General features: G+C 33.0%; 1 protein-coding gene across 3 annotated transcripts in view; it reads left to right on the top strand.

The window, feature by feature from the left end:
• Window positions 1-21,527, top strand: part of SEMA3E (semaphorin 3E) — a 155,417-nt gene that overhangs the window by 51,050 nt on the left and 82,840 nt on the right. The window lies entirely within an intron of this gene.

The following is a 21,527-nucleotide window of genomic DNA, read 5'->3' as shown; positions in this document are numbered from 1 at the left end:
CATACAAATATTTATCTTTTACAAATAATAATAATAAAAAAAGATAAAAAGACAGAAACAAACAAACAAAAACACAAACAAACAAACAAAAAAGAACTGAGGTACCTGAAAATGGATCAAACTGAAAAAAGAACCAAAAGAACCTAGCCAGACCAGAAGGGGTGGGACTCATGTTTATGAGTACTTCTGAAACCTTAGTAAGCTTTCAGTTTCTAAACAATTCTGAAAAGTCTTACCTTGATCTTTGTTTTCCAACCAAAACTGCTATCTAGTATAGAATATAACCATGGATTTTTATTAATTTTAAGGATTTCATAAGCTCATAGTGTAAAGGTTTATATTGTTGGTGTTTGAATCATTTTATATTTTATGATTTGACACTGCTGATGAAAAAATTGTTGTAGTGTACATTTTTCACAATATTGCAGATAATAATAAATAATAATAATAATTAATAAATATTAATAATAATAAATATAATAAATAAATAAATAATAACAATAATAATAATAATAATAATAATAAATAATCATAAACAGAGAAAGATAAATATTTTTTTGTGAGAAAGAGTACCCAAACAGTAACTTCTGGATGTTCGGTGGCAATTTTTACATCTTGTCAATAGTAAAAACATTGAAGACAGTAAAATCTTGGAGTTGATATCTAGCTCAGATTAAGAGTATCATATTTTTCTTAATTGAGAATATTACCGTGGCTTTTTATTTGTCCTAATCTCATCTGAATGTACTTAAATGTGATTTATTTATCAAAAACCCAATTAAATGTAACATTTAGCAGAGTTGGGAAAGATTTTATATTCTCCAATACTATGGGTAAGTGAATAAGAAGACTTTTAAACAATATAGTTTAAAATTATATATACATCATAAAGCAGAAGAATATTAAAAGGTTTATGTATTTTCTGCAACCTATAGGACTGAATGTTTTAGTTCAAATCAATGTACTAATAGATCTATCTATGAGTTATTAATATTATTGGCATTAGTTCTTATTCATGAATGATAATAGCAATCCATTTTCTCAATGTGTATTAAACACCAGAAGGCTATGGTTCAAAACATATACTATGTCACTTAGTATTCAAATTATTCACAGTTCCTGAAGCATCAAATTTTAGCCAGGGTCAGAAGAAAAATATGTATAGATAAGCGAATTATTTAACTTAAAATTAACCTTACATTCTCTTTTTATTATGAACAACATATTTCAGAGCAATTAGCTAAATGGACTTGAGGTAGTGGAAAATATATCTGCAATTCTCTTGTGGAGCTAATTAAGTCCTCTGTGTTACTTTGATGTGTTTTGTAGTATAGATTGTTTAATATTGGATTATGCAATTCAGCATGTCTACATTACAGAGTGGAAAATGTAACACTATGCCTACAGCAAAAAGTAAGTGAGGCAGTGGCATGGCATGGTTGATCCTGTAGCACACTTATTATTCATTTCTTAAATGAGGAAAGTTGGCTTTCACAAACAAGACGGTGATTTATCATGTAGATGAAGTTAGAAGGCAAAGGTTACTAGAGGCACACATGTAAGAAAATGAACCTTTTTCATACTTTAGTTGAGTAAGAGGTTTATGTCTTCCTTAAGCAGATATAGTATACAGTTCCCTTTCCCTTCCTAAAAAGAACCCTACATTATTTCAATGTATTGATTAGTGTACCTGAAAATCTAGTCTAAGCTCTATTCCCCATATTCAGGTGTATACAACCTGCAGGGGAAAATATAAGATGTATTCAGATATATATACAAGATGCAGAGGGGAACTGATAAGAGAAAATATATATATATATATTTCAAAGCACAAAATTCTGACTATGATGTTTAGATTCTATTCTTGGCTCCAGAACAAGTCACAATTGCTAAGTTGCTTCTAAATTTAATATATTTTTCATGCAACTATTATTTTCCCTGGGAACCATAGCTTATGCATATGCAAAATATCAGCCTTTTTGAATACATACTGGCTATAGAACATGAGTTTGATAAAGAAGCCATGATGGGTAAAAGTGACATATATTTCACTGTCTTCAAGGTAATTACAAATTACAGTTTCCATAATTGCAAGCAACTATTTCATCTTCCTTCAACAGAAAGAAGGGAAGTCATCCACTTGGGTCGGGGCAATCCCAGACATGAGTACAGACTGAGAGAAGAACTCACTGAGAGCAGCCCTGCAGAAAAAAGATTTGGGAGTTCTAATGGATGAAAAACTCTACATGAGCAGCATGCACTTGCAGCCGAGAAGGCCAAAAGTGTCCTGGGCTTCATCAACAGAGGAGTGGCCAGCAGGTGGATGGAGATGATGTTCCCCTCTGCTCTGCCTTTGTGAGGTCACTCTTGGAGTGTTGCATCCAAGTTTGTGGCTGCCAGCACAAGAAAGATGTGGACCTGTTAGGCTGAGTCCAGCAAAGAGCCACAAAGATGATCAGAGGGCTGGATCAGAGGGCTGGAGCACCTCTCCTATGAAAAAAGAGAGAGCTAGGGAAGTTCAACCTGAAAAAGAGAAGTCTTTGGGAGACCCTATTGCAGCCTTTCTGTACTTAAAGGGGGACTTATATAAAAGATGGAGAGTGACTTTTTACTTGCAAAAATAATGATAGAAAAAGGGGGAATAGTTTTAAACTAAAAGAAGATAGATTTAGATTAGAGATTAGGAGGAAAATCCTCATTCAGGGGGTGGTGAGGCACTGAAACAGTTTGCCCAGAGAAGCTGTGGATGCTCTTCCCTGGAGATGTTCAAGATCAGGTTGGATGAGGCCCTGGGCAACCTGATCTAGTGGGTGGTATCCCTGCCCATTGTGGGGGGATTGGAACTAGATGATTTGCCAATCCAAGCCATTCAATGATTATCTATCCACTGTGAACTAGGCTTTTTGGTTAAATGTTAGAACTTTTTCTGTAGACAAATTCTGTGACACAGATTCTTTGGGGGCTGAATATGCCATTAGAATGTGATTTGGATTAGAATTATTTAGGTTGGAAAGAATCTTTAAAATCTTCTAATCTAACCTTTAACCTAGCACTGCCAAGTCCACCATTAAACCATATCACTAAGCATCTACACATTTTTGAAGACCTCCACAGATTGTGACTCGACTATTTCCTCGGGCAGCACATTTCCTATATTTCACAACCCTTTCAGTGAAAAAATTTTTCCTAATATCCAAACTTAATCTCCCCTGGCACAATTTAAGAACATTTTCTCTTGTTTTATCACTTTGTGTTTGGGAGTAAAGACCAATCTACACCTCACTATAGCCTCCTTTAAAGTAATTGTAGAGTGTAATAAGGTCTCCTCTGAGCCTCCTTTTCTCAGGGCTAAATAGCCCCAGCTCCCTCAGCGACTCCTCATAAGACTTGTTCTCTATACACTTCACCAACTTTGTTGCTCTTCTTTGGACATGTTCCGGCACCCCAATGTCCTTCTGCTAGCAAGGGGCCCAAAACTAGTTCAAACAGAATGAGTTTCTTAATTTTGCATCCCATACTCAAGTGATTCCTCGATTAAACAAGATTATTATTGAATTATGTAGTCAGACTAACTAGACTAGCAGCTTCCAATGAGGTTTTAATTAACAGATTACAAATACGCTTTTCTTAAAGCTGTTGTTGATGGTTACAGAAGTTACCGCTGCTTGTTAACATTACTGTGGTAACATTATTTGTGCTCATTATTGCCCCTTGGCTATGATTCTGCAATAGGAATGTTTCCCTGCTGCTTCTTGAAATCCAAAGACAAAGAACCAAGCCCTTCAGAAGCAGTCCCTTTACGGTAGACGTAAGAGATGCTTGGGACAACAAAAACTCTTCTTAGCCATGTCACTGATGCTGTAATATATCAGTTAAATAATAATTATTATTTTCTGGAATAAAATAAGCTTGCAATAGAATAAGTTATCCAAATTAAAACAAAACTAGCAGGCACAGATTTAATAAAGAGGAAAGACTGCATCTAATAATAATTTAAAAAAAAAAAAAAAAAAAAGAAAAAGAAAAAAAGTGGATCCAGAGAACAAACGCCACAGTAGCACTGACCTGTGATTATCTGTAGCCTTTAATTTTTTATATTCTTCTTGGCTACTGTGAAAACTAGTACTCTTCCAAATAATATCTGGGCATGGTTCAGGAACAATACAAGAAAGACCATTCTGAGTTAGGGGGTTGGATGATTTAATGTTGTCTGGAGATGAAGATAGTAGAACAGTTTAATTTTATGGGTATATGTTATGTGGCCAGAAAAATTTAGCAGTACTTATGTAGCCAGGGAGACGATACTCTTTCACAATAGTGGGACCTATTACATCATTAACACCTCTCAAACAGAAGAGGTATCAGCAGTTTCACTTCTGTAAATGTTGTTTTGTATATCACTGTGGTGGTTTTACTCAGGTGGGCAGCCGAGCTCCACCACAACCGCTCTCTCACTCCCCCTCTCCTCAAAGAGGAAGGGGGAGAAAATACAACACAGAGAAGTCTAGGTTTGAGATAAGAAAGGTTTAATTAAAGGGAAAGGGAATGGGGAGGAAAAAACAGAGACAAAAGAAGCAATCAGTCCGCGCGGAAGCACAGAGAGAGAAAAAATTATTCTCTACTTCCCATCAGCGAGCGGTGTTCGGCCACGTCCTGGGAAGCAGGGCCTCAAAACACATAGCGGTTGTTCAGGAGGAACAGCCCCCTCCCCCACGAGAGCCCCCACTTTTATTGCTGAGTGTGACTTCAGGTGTTATGGAATATCCCTTTGGCTGGTTTAGGTCAGCTGCCCCAGCAATGTCCCCTCCCCATCACTTGCCCACCCCCAGCCTGCTGGCTCTTGGGGGCTTGGAAGGAGTCCTGATGCTGTGCCAGCACTATGCAGCAATAGACACAACACTGGAGTGATATCAGTGCTGTTCCAGCTACGAGTGCAGAGTACAGCACTGTACGGGCTGCTGCAGGGAAAAGGTGACTCCAGCTCAGACAGACCCAACACAATCACCAATGTTTTTTTGTTATTGATGTGTGATCTTTTTCTGAGAATAACAGTGGCTAAACACAGTTTAGATAATGTTGGGAAAATGTTACCAAATCTAACTCATTAATTGTCTTCTATAATAAGATTGGTAACACAAATATTCACCGTATATTTAATTTTTAGTACAAATAAATTTTAATTAGTTCTTTGAAAAATATCTCTTGGTTTGTTTATTTACATTTCAGGCTGAATATAGTGCAGAATAGAAGAAATATGATTCAGAGTGACTTTCATCTTTTTCTTTTTTTTATTTTTTCCACAATGATCAAAGTCTTCCTTGATTGCAGACACTGAAATTTATTACACTGTAGCTTCCTACGTTCATCAGCATGTGACAGAAATAACAGCATTTTAAGCATTTTGATCATGAGAAAACATTTATCAGGCTGACATTTTGGCTACTTTACAGAAACGTATGAACTTATGAAGTCCATCAGTAGCGCATAAGAAAGGTATAAATTAAAGTTCTTTTATGACATTTTGAGATATATGATTAATGGGATATAACCCAATTTGATTAATCTATGCATTCTTATGCATTCTTAGTATCTCTTATTTGACATTTATAGCTAGTTGCTTTTTTTCTGAAAATTCTTATTTTGTTTATATGCAATAGGATATTAATCATCCTTCCAATTAGTCTTTTTTTTTTTTTTTTTGGCACCAAAAAGCCTTGTCTTTACACAGAGTGTTTCCATTAAACACCTGCTGCTATACTATTTGGTAACTCCACCACACATTTACTGTTTTCTTCTCTCTTGTCAAAATTAGTTTTCATTCTGCACCTTTTATGCTGTGTAATGTTAACAAAGTATTTGAACACAAAAAGCCATTTCACATGTAATGAAAACAATTTGAATGGACATGCATGATGTTCATGCAAGGGGAAAAAAAATCAAGCAGAAATGAGAGTCATCAGTGCTGGAACCCTATATTTCCATTTGATAAACAATTTCAGTGTTCAGTGACAAATTATATGTCTTGAGTATACACCTGGAAACAATAAAGAATGAAAAGAAGTTAAACTACGATGTGTGAGAGTATCCATTAATGCAGAAACCATAGTGATTACCTTTAAATCATTATTTTACTTCATTCCAAATGTGAAAAATCTTACAGGGAAAATAAATAAATAAATAAAAGTGCTGAAGTGCTAAAAATAATAATAGTTAAACAACAACAACAACAAAAAGATAAAATCTTGTGGCGGCCTCTGAAGCTCTCACTGAGGTTTCTTCAGCTTTCAACTTCCATTTGAGGTGAGGGCTTTCATTACACAGCCTGTTGATATTTCAGATATATCAATGCCAACAATGAAAGCCATGCTTTTTGCATGCTAATAACCAGCCCTGGTGTTAACACATGGAATGAAAATAAATGTCTATGTGATTTTCAGGGAGCCACGTATGTATAAGAAATTCTTGAAAAAGGCCAAAGATTTTTTCAAAATCTGTTATAAAACTGACCTGGAAAAAAAAAAAAAAAAAAAAAAAAAAAAAAAAAAAAGTAGTTTCCTAATGAATTTGGAGGCAAGAAACAAAGAAGATCTTTACAAAAATAATAAGGGAATTGGTAGTGTAAGTTTCACGATGGAAGATATTAAATGCTTCTGTGTCGTCCCTCACAACAGAGTATTTGTAACTATGAAATGAGCTCATTAAAAATCTATCACTGAATCTGGATCTTAAAACACATGCCATCATATATATGAGTGAGAATGCTTGTTAGTAATAATAATTATTGCTTGCAGTACTAATAATTAAAGCTCTTCCAGCAGCCAGTGTGTGCTCTTTTCAAGATATATTTTTATATATTTTTTGTCATCTCCTTGTCTCCTTTTGTCATCTCCTTTTGCCTAATCTCCCCCAGACCCCTCACACCCTTTTTTGCTCCTTCTTTTTTTTTTTTTAAAAAAAAAAAAAAAAAAGAGAAAACATCTCCCCCCTCCCCCCTCCCCCTCCCTGACTTGTAAGGATGGCTCAGAAACCTTTTGAAACTGTAGGCAGACAAAATACCTGGCTAGCTGTAGAACAACCATAGATCAGCTTCAATTTTCAAGGTGGACTTTCATATAAGCTGGAATGGTGTTCAGGCAGAGCTTATTAATTCAACAAGCCTAATGGTAGATTCTTATATAGAAATGTTAAATGCTGTGTAGGCCTGTGTATTTATCTAACGTAACAACCCTGTGGTCGTATAATTCATTGATTTTCTGTGTAGTGCTGCTACTGCCCTTTTAACATATTTCTCCTACATAATCTGTTTTAGATAAACATTATCAAATACCATTTTTTCCATGCTCTATCTACTCTCAGCAGCTCTGAAAGATAAAAAAAAATCACTAAAAAAAAAAAAAAAAGCATACACTGAAGTGTGGAAATGTGAATGCCAGTTTTTTTGTAGTTTGATTTTTTTTTTCCTTTCTTTTTTCTTAGACTGACATGCAGCTCAGGTGCTACTGCCTGCACCATTAGCAACTATGTCATTCCCTGTGCAAACATAATTCAGCAAACGTTAATAAGCTCTTATTGAAAGCAGCTGATAAGAGTTTACTGAAGGCATGGCAGTGCATATTTTAATGCCATTATTGCATTTTTAATTGAAATTGCTCTCCCCTTAACGTGCCACACTTAACCTCTAAGTACAATACAGCGTACAAGAGTTTTGAGACTGTTGCACATTAAAGGTGTGTAGTTAGGCATAAAGCCAAACCTAAGTGCTCCTAGCTTCTGTAGAGAATAATATCTTCTAAGGAATGCAAATATTTATATTCAGAAGGTTTCCTTAGAAGCAAATGATTCAGCCTTCAACAATCTCCAGTTCTTCCGAAGAAGGAAGTAGATTATTTTACAGTGTTAATGAATGATTAGCTTTCAATTTATATTGATTCATAAGCACAAGTAAATAAATAGCTATTTTGTTTAGTACTGTCTTTCTGAGTGTTATACTGATACTTGTGAGTCCTTGAGATGGACATTGTATTTCTATTAGCAATTTTATGTTAAAAAATATGTGGTGCATATAGGTCTGTTGTCCACTATTCATCATTTTAAAAAGTGATAAAACAACAACAAAAACATTAAATCCCCATTCTGTTATCAATAGTGGAAATAACAAACAAACAAACAAAAGCTTGTTTTTGACAGCTGAACAGCTTTGTTAGATTGTTTGCTGGGCATTAACAAGCTTCCAGATGTCTCGAGCCTCTTCTCCAACCTTTACTACTCTCGGGAAAAAACAAACAAACTTCATGTAAAACCAGCCATAATTTTATGAAGTTAGTTGCTTATGCCAAAATTAATTTCAGAGGAAAAAATGGTGTGTTAACTAAGAACTGCCCAACCTGAATAATCAAATGTCTGTCAGATCATTGAATGAGCTTAGAAATCAGAAGTATCTAATTAAAAGTATTTTGAAAATGAAATGAAATGAAATGAAATGAGTTTCTTTTTCAATTTCTTGTGGTTTCAGGTCTTCATGGTTTTGTCACATATTCAGCATCTTCTCCACAATCACAAGAGAAATTTGCAGTCTAAAAATATTAGCTTCTCAAATAGATTGAACACTTGCAGAAAATTCAGTGCAACATGGTGGAAGCTGGTGATGTTGTAGAAGAGGTTAAAAATAGAGTGTGAGTGATGCATTGCACCTGTATTGACAATTTCAGTCAGTATGAATGAAAAAACTTATAAGGTTCTCTCTTACATAAAACTCATAAAATTCGGAAGGGCTAGATTTATGGAAAAGTTAAGACAATGTTCAGGTCACTAGATAGATTGCCATTATCTCTGGTTAGAGAGAAATGAGAGATATCATTAGTTTAAACAAGTCAAATACCTTATTTATTTGTTTAATATATTTTCAATATTTTAAATACTTTATTTTTTCATTATAAGTATTCTATTATCCCCTTCTAAAAATGAAAATATAGATACCCTATATTTAGTCAGTTGTCAGAAGACCAGCTGTAAAAGAACAGAAACATTTTGATTTGAAAAGAAACTTATGTATTGACACTTCAAAATACATTATTTTTCTAATCTATACATGTATTGAACTAAAATTGAGTAAGCCATTACAATTCTATCACACCATGTCTTGTAATTTAGTGCTATGTTTTAATATAAATATTATATTCTCTGACTAGAAAGACATCAAAGTGGAAAACATTTTTGAATATTACTACACTCTTTTTGCATCTTTCTTGTACTAAATACAAAGTGCCTAGTTCCTCAGGGAATTAGAAGTATCTAGTGGGAGTGAGGATAAAGCAATATTAAAAACAAACAAACAAACAAAAAATCAATTTATTGCAGAATTTCACAGTACCTCCGGTGTTATTCAACTAGTGTTTCTATTCAACCATTACTTAAATTTTTAAGATATTCTTCATAGTTAACAACACAAATAAAAATCCCATGCATATCCAACTGAAAGCCTTCCAATTAATAAGGAAAGACATAAAGCCAACATTGGCTTTTCATTAGTTCTATATGCCATTTCTAATAAGGACTGAATAATAGAAATTCATGCTAAAACTAATCTTTTCTTTACAATAAGAAAACTATAGTGCAGGAAAAATTATAAAATTTTTGGTCTGCATTTCCACAGTCAACGGACATATCTGTTACTGTATATTACTGTAACATTTCAAACACTAAATTAAATTACAGACAATAGAATCAAGTATAATTTACATCTGTGGGAGATTAAAAAATGAGGCTCATTAAGTAGTGTATTTTTCCTATTAGAAATATACATGCTGAAATAATGTTCTTAAAACTTTCTTTTCAACTAGACTTTGCTGTTTCAAATGTACTCCTAAGGCAATGTACATACTTGTTTTTTAAATGTGACATGCTGAAATCAACCTTAACTTTCTTGGATGACTTGACTTTCTTGTGCTGCAGTTTAGGTAACTTTACCACTCCTAAGTTCCAGCCCTGCTACTAAACCTATACAAACAGCCTGAAGCATACTTTATTCAACAGGGCTACAAATAAGCACCAAAGGTCCACCTGTGTTAATATGTTTTGTAGGCTTCTGCTACTTCTGTCACACACTATTAATGTTATAACCAGAAGGAGAGATCAAATAATGTCAAAATTGAACCTGCAAACTTTAGTCTAAACACATGAATCTGTACCATCTGAACTGAAAATCATACTGTTAATTTAATATCAGTAGAGCTCACATAAGTCATAAAAGAGCTACAAACATTACTAGTAGGTATGTTTTTAAATTTATCTTGAAATTGGTATATTGGAAGTATTTTGGATTTTAATAGTAGACATCGGGTATTTTTGTTCCTAACGCCAGCAATTTTTTTCTGTAATTTAAATCATCAGACTATATAAATAAATTGGAAACAGAAATTCAGTGTATAAAGGGCTAGATTCTGCATAGCTGTATTTTCTTTTATACCAGTGCAAATAGGCCAACTGAAATGAGTTTTGCCCCTATAGAACTGGTCTTCAGTTTCTGTTTAAACATACCAAAATGACTTGCAATTTATAATACTCTCTTTTGCACCATGATCTTACCATCTTTTGCTGCTGTGGTTTTTCACCCAGTGACAAAGACTGAATGGAACATGAAGTTGAATCTATGTTACATCCATCCATTTCTGGATTTGTTACATTACACTCTAATCACAAATATTTCTATAATTTCTTTTCTCAAAAGACTTATTAGTCTTCAAGAAAAAGTCTGTACCTGCATAGAGTTTGTAGCTTGATGAGAAGTTTAATGTTTATAACTGTGTGTTGAGTTCTGGGACTGAAAGCCCAAATTAGGTGGTATTGGAAGACATATGAAGATGATTAAGCATAAATGAATCCAAATTTTGAGAACTCTTGTGTAATGAAACTTCTGAATGTTTACAGTAATATTCCGGAGACTCATTCCACTTGTTTTTTCATTTAAAACTCTCTGACATGAGAATGTAAAAAGGAGATAGAATAAATATTTAACATGAAGGGATTCCTTAGATGTCTGTAGTACAGCTTACTTGAAGCACAGGATGGTATTTCAAGACGCAAAATTTGTGTTAAAGAGCTGATGCTTATATTGGTGGTACAAATGCAAGTACAGGGGCACATAGACTTAGTGGAAGTCAGAGTTGCATTAACAATGTCAAGGCACCTATGCAATCTGGTTTCTAGGCTGGACGTCAGGAGGGGGTTCTTCACAGAGAGGGTGGTTGCACACTGGAATAGGCTCCCCAGGGAAGTGGTCACTGCACCGAGCCTGTCTGAATTTAAGAAGAGATTGGACTGTGAACTTAGGCACATGGTCTGAACTTTTGGGTAGACCTGTGCGGTGTCGAGAGTTGGACTTGATGATCCTTAAGGGTCCCTTCCAACTCAGGATATTCTATGATTCTATGATTCTATGATTCTAGTAAAGACAGATTCCATATTGCTGCCTTACTAAAACAACATGTGTAAACCCTTATCATACACCAAATGTGCAAACAACCAATGGATACACAGTGAAAATAAATCCTTCTAAAGGACTTGCTTTCTGTTCTCTGATCTTTATAAACCTTCTAAATAAATAAAAAAAAAAAATATTGAAATTCCAAAGTATTAGCTCCGTGACCTAATTTAATAATTGATATAAAGACACTGGCCAAGTGATCTATGAATTACCAAAATGCTTAAATTTATAGGGAAAGAAAAGGTCATTGTTTTCAATAGATATTTAGCTTTTTTTTTTTTTTTTCTTTTGCATTAATATAAGCACTAGGCAACACTTTCATAGACAATGTTGTAAATTAGTTGTGTGACAATTTTTAGAGATTACCTTATTTTCTGTAGTGATGTCATTGTCACTGAAACTAGTTTCAGAGGAAAAATCTGCTGTCACAGGAAAAAGAAAAAGAAACAAACAAACAAAAAAAAAACCAGACTGCTGTTTGCTTTTATCAAATTTACTTTTCTGCAATAATCTTTTGAAAATACAGGTCCTCATTATAGCTATCATATTCGTATTTTTCGAATACCACCATTCGAATACCACCATTTTTAGCACAGTCTGAGATGGGAAGTGGCTTTGTTGATAAAATGAGAACGTTGTGTGAAATAATGTATATAATGTAATGTATATAATGTAAATAGACATATTATATACTCATTCACACAAGCACACATCCTGTGGGTCACAGAATATTTTCCTCAGATGCCTGTACTCCCACAAAGACGGAATTTTTATCTTACTTTTTTTATCTTACTTGAAAAAGTGACAAGTCCAACTAATGATTTGGTATCAATATATGCATATAGAAAATTCTGTTCTTTAGTGCAAATTGCATTACGGAACATGAAAATGGGTGAATAACCTGGAAGATAGCTAACATGGCTATTAACTAGAATAATTAGAGTAGATTGTGGAATGTTTCATCTCATTCTTGCTTAATAGGTTCATCTAATAACAGTTCTGGTGCTTGCCTTTGTAGATTATTATAAGGCTAATAGATCTGACTGTCACATTATTTTAAGGACTGTATCCTTATTGTTAAATGACCCAAAGGTTCATTTGGTTCCCAACCCAATGGTCCTTGGTTCCATTGTCCTTGAAGTATTTTGTTTTTGGTTTTGTTTCTCTCTCTCTCTCTTTTTTTTTTAATGTATTTTTTTTAAGCCAATATTAACAATTGTGTTGTGTTTTAACAACTTTATTTTCCATTACTTCTGAAAGTTTGAAATGGTGAGAGAATGTCTTATAGTTATCTTACACTCAAACAAATGTCTGTGATTGCAAAAGATGCAAGGAAGAACATTCTGATCTGATTTTCTTGTGATAAAAATGCAATACAGATTGTGGACTATGTGGTCTCAGTGTCAACCATACAGTTGATGTGCCATCCATTGCCAACCATCCATACCTAAGAGTTGTTTATGCAGCTCTTAGACTGAGAAATATATCTTGCAGCAAAAGAGTATATTGAAATTAGAAACAATTTATATGTATGATACTTATTTCTGTGAATAAAACTGGCATATTTAAGCTATTGATAATATAAATATTTCATTTACAATACACAAATGTGTATTTTCTGATGTTTTTCCTCCTTTTTACTTTTCTCTATGAAGAAGGCTTTCTTGTTGCTTTCAGAGCAGACAGTATTTAATATTATCCTAGCGGGGTCAGAATAAAATAAAATATTCCCAAATCTTTAATTCTTAAAGAGAGGAAATTCCCTTGCACTTCAGTTAAGTTTATATGGTAAATGGCAGGATGACTTAACTGTAACATTTTCTTTTAAAGTATTAATGAAATATAATATAAACAATTAAATAGCTTTCAGTTAAATAATATATGTTTAGGACCTATTCGTTCCTAAGTGTACTCACTTGTGACAGTTTGATAATAACAGTATTCTGTGACAACCTATTTCATACAGTTCATGATGCTCATTTTACATATCTTCTGTAGTATCAGGAATGGAGAATTGTATAACAGAGCAATATGAAGTATGTCCTCAAATAGCCCCAAGGTCACAAATAATATGCAGAATATGAATTTCTGTTTTTATTGGAACACTTTTATATAAATTGTTATTTATTTTTTATATTGCAATATACATTTCTGTTTATATTGCAAACAAAAACATTACTCTCAGACTCATAAGTAGTATAGTACTTGGGACATATAGTTCTAATATAACATCTTTGAAGTTTTAATATTTACTTTCTTGTTTTTCATTATTATTTTGGACAGGAAAAAAAATTAAAAAAAATTGAAATAAAAAAAAAAGAAAAAGAAAACATGGGGGTGTATATTTGCACATTTTAAATGAATACTCCTTTTTCTAGAAGAACATTTCAATTTGAAGTCTTAGTTGGCTAAGATGAACCAGCTTTAATCAAAATAAAATATGCAAAATTATCAAAATAGTTCCATTATGTTGAAGTGAAAATTATAAGACTTTTCAATATTTGAAAATGTTCAGCATTTGAAGATTATATTCCAGTTTAGGATTGCAATGTTTTTCAAAGTCACTAGAAATTCTTTCAGTGCCAGAAAAGAGTTCCATCCCAGTTCTAATATATGTATGTTCTTCTTCCCTTTTATTTTTTTTTTTTCTGAAGGTAAATTATCATCTATCAGGATTGTAGCCATGTAAGTTGCTCATTTTCATTTCATTCAGAATATGAAGTTTCCAACCTCCTGAATGACTTTGCCAATCACATAAGTATAAAACCAAGCCCTGGCGAATTTGATGAAATCTGAAATTATTATTTTCTTATTTTCCCCATCTTCATAATGGAAATCTTACTTTTTGCACTGTTTGGCTGTGTCTTCCATTTAGATTGCAAATTCTTAGAGAAAAGGATTGTCCAGCACTGCATGTTTCTAATCCCTCAGTCACTATGGATTCTACACAATATTCTATTATAAGAAAATGAAGACACATGTCAACCTCTCATTTCTGTACTATACCTACATACTACAGAAAAAAAGAAAGCAATAACCCCTGTGAGGAATAAACACCATTAAAGGAAATATCTCATGTTTTACCTTCCATAAAGTCAGCTATATCAAGAAAAAATAGGTTGGCCTTAAAAAATCTGACATTAAGCACCAATGCCTAACCAAGAAGCAAGTAAAAGGTGAATTTCTAAAGGGAAAGTGAAGAAGAAAAAAATGCCCATTCATAGATGATATTTATATATACCATGTGTATCAATCAAGACAGGGTAATACCAAGGTGGTGTTCTATTTTGAAGGAGGAAGAGGAGGAAATCTTCTTTTATGGTTACTCTCAGGTTGAACAAGGATATAGAGATGTTACTTGTAATTTTGTGAGATTGTGAGAAAGTGGAGACTTTACATGTAGATTTCTCTAGTGTGACAGGACTTTTTTTTTTTTTTTTTTTTTTACCATTGGGTATTTGTCTAAAAGCATCTGAAGGGTTTAGGAGCACAAATTACATCTGAAATTCAGTAGGAGGTAACCTCTGACTGTTAGATGTTTAATCAAAATCATACCAAAATTTACTGTAAGAATTTTATCAAGATTGAAATTGCAAGAAAAGTGCAATAGTTCATAATATAATTTGTAAATGTTATGTGACATGTTCACTTTTAATCTCTGGTTGCACCGCTTATGATCAATTCTGCTGAATTCTACTATCTCAAAGACAAATGCAGAAATACCTCAATTTTTGACTGCTACTGTTTGCGAAGTGTTATTGATTCTGAAATCTTTCAGATATATGTCCAATTTTATTCAAATAAAGCTTTTATCTGTCTCTTTCTTCCAAGACATTTAACCTACCCAGCGTTTTACAGTTAATTATGCATTCTCAGGCAGAAAGAGTGGAGACATAAATTTTAAAGACAGTTATTTCTATGTATTGCTTTTCGTTGCAGTGCTGAAAATTGCAAACATTGTCAAGGTACAAACTTAGCTAATGTATAGAATGCATTTTGTAGTGGACTTCACCTATTAAATTTAATAGGCTTCCTTAAAATTCAGAGTATAGAAATAGGTTGCATACCTTTGGATTCCTGTACAAAATACTTTGAAATGTCATTTAGGAATTCATCTTTCTCTTGTTCTGATTTAAAAATAAGTAAGTAAATATGACAGCAGGATAAATATCTTTTATATTTGTGGGATTTGGCCAACCTATTTGCAATGGTTTGTGGGAACAGAACAAGGGTAAATGGCCACAAAATGGATCACAGGACATTCCACACCAACATGTGAAATAACTTCTTCATGGTAAGGGTGACAGAGCACTGGAACAGGCTGCCCAGGGAGGTGGTGGATCTCTGAAGATATTTATCTCTGAAGATATTTAAGGCCCGTCTGGATACCTACCTGGGCAACCTGCTCTAGGGAACCTGCTTTGGCAGAGGGGTTTGACCGAATGATGTCTTGAGGTCCCTTCCAACCCCTACAATTCTGTGATTCTGTAATCTTGAACTAGATATCTGACCAAACAAAATAAAAGCTGAATGAGGCAAATCCCACCAACAGTATAAGAGAATGAATTCTTACATAAAAATCCATCTCAATGAATTAAATAAATAAATCGATAAATAAAATAGTCATAAATAAACAAACAGACTTTTTTATGTATTAGATTTTCATAAATATTCAAAAGCATTTGGGATGTACCAGGAAGACCAGGATGGAATCACAGATATGTAAGTGCTAGTTACCTCAAATTAGGTAGGCTTTCTGAAGACAGTGATGCTTAGCAGCTGAATACTTGTCTCTATTCTGTGGATTAAATCTTTAAAAGAAACTATTCTTGTTAATTAAAGAGAATGGACTTTAGTGTAATAACATAATAATTTCCACATAGCTTCATTCACTGATATAGAGGTGCTGTTCTCAGTAAAACATGAGTTTATTTCAGCATGTGAGGTGTAGCTAATCATTTTAAATTGGCCTATGGAATATTATCTCAAAATCTGTATCTGCTGTGAGTAATTGATTTGTCAGGAAAAATCAAAAAACAAAAAACAAACAAACAAAAAAAAACAACAAAAAAAAACAACAAAAACAAAAACAAAAAAACAACACACACCTTGAAAGTTTCCTTTCATCTTTTTCATGCTTTCCATCTCAATTTTCCCTCTGCTTTTGCTTTTTTTTTTTTTTTTTTTTTTTTACAATGTATCCTTTCTCTTTCATTCTGTTCTTTGTCGTGTTGACGATTCCAGAAAGCCTTACGTATATTGTCAATCACATGCCATCCTGCCCAAGAACATATGCCCCTGAAAATCACATGGGATAGCTCATTTTTATCCATCTTTTCAAAGGAAATTCAATTTAACAGTCATTTTGAATAGCATAAAACCCTGACTTCTGGCATCTTCAGTTTAAATGAAAGCACCAGATTCTCTTTCTGTCAAAACACTGGATCTCTCCATAGGAAGAATTCTACCCTTACCAGATTGGTGTGGTAATAAGCATGTAGTAAGCAGTACACCTTAATAAATTGAGCCCTCAAGAGACTGGATTGTCTGTGTTTCATCAGAAGAGGGCTATGATTATTTGAACCATATGTATCTTTCAAAACTCAAGGGTTTTAGAAATTGGTTCTTTCACTTGTTAACACTTAAGATATTAAACATAATGTAAAACATTTTATGCAAGCATAATGTAAAAATAACATTTCTTTCCATAGATATGCTTTCTTCCATAGAAATGCCTTGGATGAAGTGAATAATGTGCTCAAAGACTATTTCATGGATGGTTCTGTCATCCTTAAACTGAAGTAATTTTGTATTAAAAATACCTGATTTACATTTCTGCTGGAAAGTATTAATAGGCAAACATATTTCTGAAGTTTTCTGTCACAAATTCTATATTTAGAATTCATATTATATATATATGTATAATGTATATATAATGTATATATGTATATATACATTATGTATATAATGTGTATATAATGTATATATGTATATAATTCATTATATATATATGTATAATGATAATAATAACAATTATTATTGCATACAACATTATCACTTCTTATCACCAGTACTCAAAATGTTTTATTAAATAAATAAGGATCATTAGGATTTGAAATCACTAGAGAATTTTAGGCAGTCACATTATACTGGTTTAATATTGCTCATAAGAGTAGATGTCTATTCTTTGGACTGAGATCTGGGGCAATGTAATAACAACAATGGTATTATGTCATTTTGCATAAGCAAGAAATATAAGAAATATGGTTTAATATTTTCTATCACAACCACATTTTAAAAATTTAAAAATGTGGTTGTGATAGAGAATATTTTAAAAATGTGGTTGTGGTAGAGAATATTTTAGGATTGTATCTACATTTTCTGAAAAAAAAAAAAAAATCACACTAGAAAGCTAAACAATTCGTTTTGATAATGAAGTCCCTGGTACTAGGAATATTTCATTATGACTATAGAAAATTTATTTGAATGCTTCCCAAAATTTGCTATTTATCATCAAAATGAATAAAAAAAAATCATCACTGTGCAAGCAGTATCCTATTATGTGGAACTAAGTATGGAATCAGTATAGTAAACTTAATTTAAAATACCTGAAAACATATGCTGAGAGCCAGTTTGTTGAAAGCATGTTGTGAATGCATTAAAACAATTATCTTTTGAATTCCATTTAAATATTTATCACTTTTTGGGATAATGTCATGCCTGTTGTTTCTCAAGTTCAGATAAAATACAGGAGGAAAGTTATTATTAATATGTAGTTTGACAAATGCTTCATGAATATTGGTGTGGTTACCTAGCTTAAAGCTAATGGATTTAACTGGGGAAATGGTGGTTGAGCTCTGGATTAGGCCTTATGTCTGAAGCCATAGTAGCTCATGTAAATCAAAAGTAATATCCAGAATTTTTTAGGGTCACATATCTGACAGAAGGCAGATAACACCTACAGTATTATTAACAGGTACTGTAAATGTTATCAATTGATTTACAAAGAAGTTTTCTTTTAAGACAATGTCAATTGGCTGTAGTTTCTAACTAGGTTTGATTAATTATGAAAAATATCCAGATTTTATTATACTGCATTGAATTTCTTTTTAAGAAATAGTAACAATAGCTTAAATATCAGATTTTTTTTTTTTTTAATAAAATGTGCTTCTGATTAAAATTGCTATAAATCTAGCTTGTATGAAGATTATATGTGTTTATTTTCAATTTGATATACAGTTCCATTGCAGAAGTTTCCAACAAGAACTAAAAACATTAAATACGATCTAAGCATAATTTTTGTTTGTTAATAGTGTGTAGCATATCAATACTATGTGCCTTGGTAGATTTATAATGGTCAAATTTCTGTTTAATAATTAAAAACAGACCAGCTACAGTGGTACTAACTGAACATAATATTTTGCCACTAGGGAAGAAAAACTAAATATTTGCTAGATGTGACAGGTGAAAATATAATAACGTGAAATGGAAATATCAAGAATCAGGACATGAGCTAATATGATTAGCTGTGTTAAAGGATTTCAAATTCCACTGAAATTTTTCTGCCATAAATGAAGTAGAAGTAGAAGAAACAAAAATATAACCTATGATTTATTAAATGTTCTAGTTATAGATTTTTCCAACAGCCTTAAAGAAAGAAGAGAGACTATACTGTGTTTAAATTGAAAATCTTCTCATCTGTCCATACCATACCTTTCAATTTCAGAAACTTTTGCCTCTGTAATTTAAACAAAGTCACAGACAAAGGTCTTCTAAGGAGGGTGCTTACTTGTCACTATTAATTAAACTTCATCATTAGATCCACACATTCTTAGGAAATGTCTAGAAAAGCACCAAAGAAAAAACATTTTTTCGGGGACTTTGCTGCATCAGCTCACTTTGTGAAGCCAATTACATTCTCCAAATATAGCTAGATAGCCAAACTCACCTGCTGTTAGGAGCAGAGGTTGAATCATGTGAGAGTATTTATGAACTAATGGGTTTTTGCTTGTCATTACTGGACTTTGTTTTCTGTGTCCTACCCTGCCAAGTTTCTGAGGCTTCTGCCTGCCAGCCACAGAGATAAAACCTCAAGCAGTGTAAGTTCATACTTCAGTCTGGCTCTGACTTCTAAGTTTACCTCCTACTGATTCTAGTTACCTAAATGGCACTAAAGTATCTCAGGATCCAGGTATTAATAGTATAATGACAACTTTCACCATTACTACTATATTTTTGAATTAGCTTGTTATTTGCATATAATTTTGCCTTTAAAATTTTATTTTATTTTTTTCATCAGATTTTACTCACAAACCTCATGTAGCCACATTAACTTTAGCTGTTTCTGGATGTTTTACACTGCTTGCTTTTCTGTTGCTCAACTGTCACTTGTTTACCTGAGATAGTGCCTCTGTCCTGACTCTGTAATTAGTTTTGCAGCAACTGACAACTGATGAGCAGGAAAGTAAAATTACTAATGCATTAGCTCATATTCAGCAGCATAATTTTGGGGTGAGTTTTCATCTCTACTATTTTTTTCCAGGGAAGAAAATTTTTACCTCCTGTTACCAATTTTAGTGGAATATTGCCATTTAGAGGTCATAACCTTCTCAGAAAGATCCAGCCACTTGTAAGATTATATTTATGTCCTTGTGATGTATGAATCTTTAGAGTACCATTGAATATTAACCTTTTTTAAAGTACTGGTGGTTTAAAACTGAAGGATACTTGCACAGATTGATATTATCATTAACCTATAGTTCATAAGCTGCATTACAGATGTTTCAGGCTGTCTCCATATGTCTCCTATTTGTTTTTCTTCCTTTTTCTTTCTGTCCTTGTTAGGCACAAGCAGATTCTGGTTTTCACTTGTCCTATAATAGCAAATAGTTGAATAGAATACCATTATATAAGGCACACCAAACTGTTACAAAGCCTTTTCCAATATGCTGATAATTGGAAACGTGGAATGTCCTCCAGGTGTTCACAGTACCTCTATTTTATATCTATGGCCTTTTACATTATTGATGTGGACAGAAGGCAAACCCAATTGTTACCTCTTCCTGTAAAGCAGCACTGAGATGCACATCTTACCTATTCAACATGTTCAAAGTGCTAGACTCGTGTCAGTGCCCTGCATCTGGAAAACATCTTTGCCAGAAGAATGTTCTGCAGAATTAAGTAGTGTGGGAGGTGAGACTACATCTCTGTAGAATTTGAAAGGGGAACCAAAGACTTTTATGAGGGCAAAAAAGGGCAAAGGCAATAGACTGTTGTGGTGATGTAATACTATGGAAAACAGAGCAGAAACTTTTTCACTCCCTGGGAAAATAGAAGACAATGCTGAAATAATATTTATTTGCATCCAAGGTCTAACGCTATACATTCCTCACTATGTTTTTTAATTTCTGAGAAACTGGACAACTCACTATACGCTGGCTATTGTGAAACAGTAAAAATTTTTCTACATTTAATGTCCTAAGCATATTTTAGAAGTTATAAAGAATGAGGTTTGGAACCACATGATCTTTAAGGTCTCTTCCAACCCAATCCATTCTATGATTCTATGATTAAAATAAACAAAAACAAAGCAAAACAAACAAGAAAAAAAATAAATAAAAACAACACAAACACACCGATATTATGAATATAACTAGCATTGCTTGACAAATAACTAATAGAATCCTTCTTGTCAAAGGGATTAAGTATGAATATGTTCACTGAATTATATTTGTTATAAGAAAAAGTACAGTAAATAAAATCTGTCTGAATATTTGCCAACAAGCAAAAAGACAACAAACCTGTAAGTTTATTCTCAGCATTTAAACTGGGAAGAAACTAGATTTGTTCTACTTAGATACTACATAGTGCTATTATGAGACATAATCTAGCAGGCTGGATTTGCCTTCACTATAAGTATAGTGAATATATAGTGAATATGTACATATTGAACCAGTAATTTTTTTTGTTAAGATCATTCATATTGTAATGGTGTGTTTTTATTTATTGTGTAGAACTTTTAAGTTAAAATAGTAAAACACTATAC

Source organism: Aythya ferina (genome assembly GCF_964211825.1).
Source record: "Aythya ferina genome assembly, chromosome: 1".
NCBI classification, from domain to species: domain Eukaryota; kingdom Metazoa; phylum Chordata; class Aves; order Anseriformes; family Anatidae; genus Aythya; species Aythya ferina.
The sequence above is the reverse complement of the archived record's forward strand: the minus strand, read 5'-3'. Positions and strand labels throughout refer to the sequence as shown.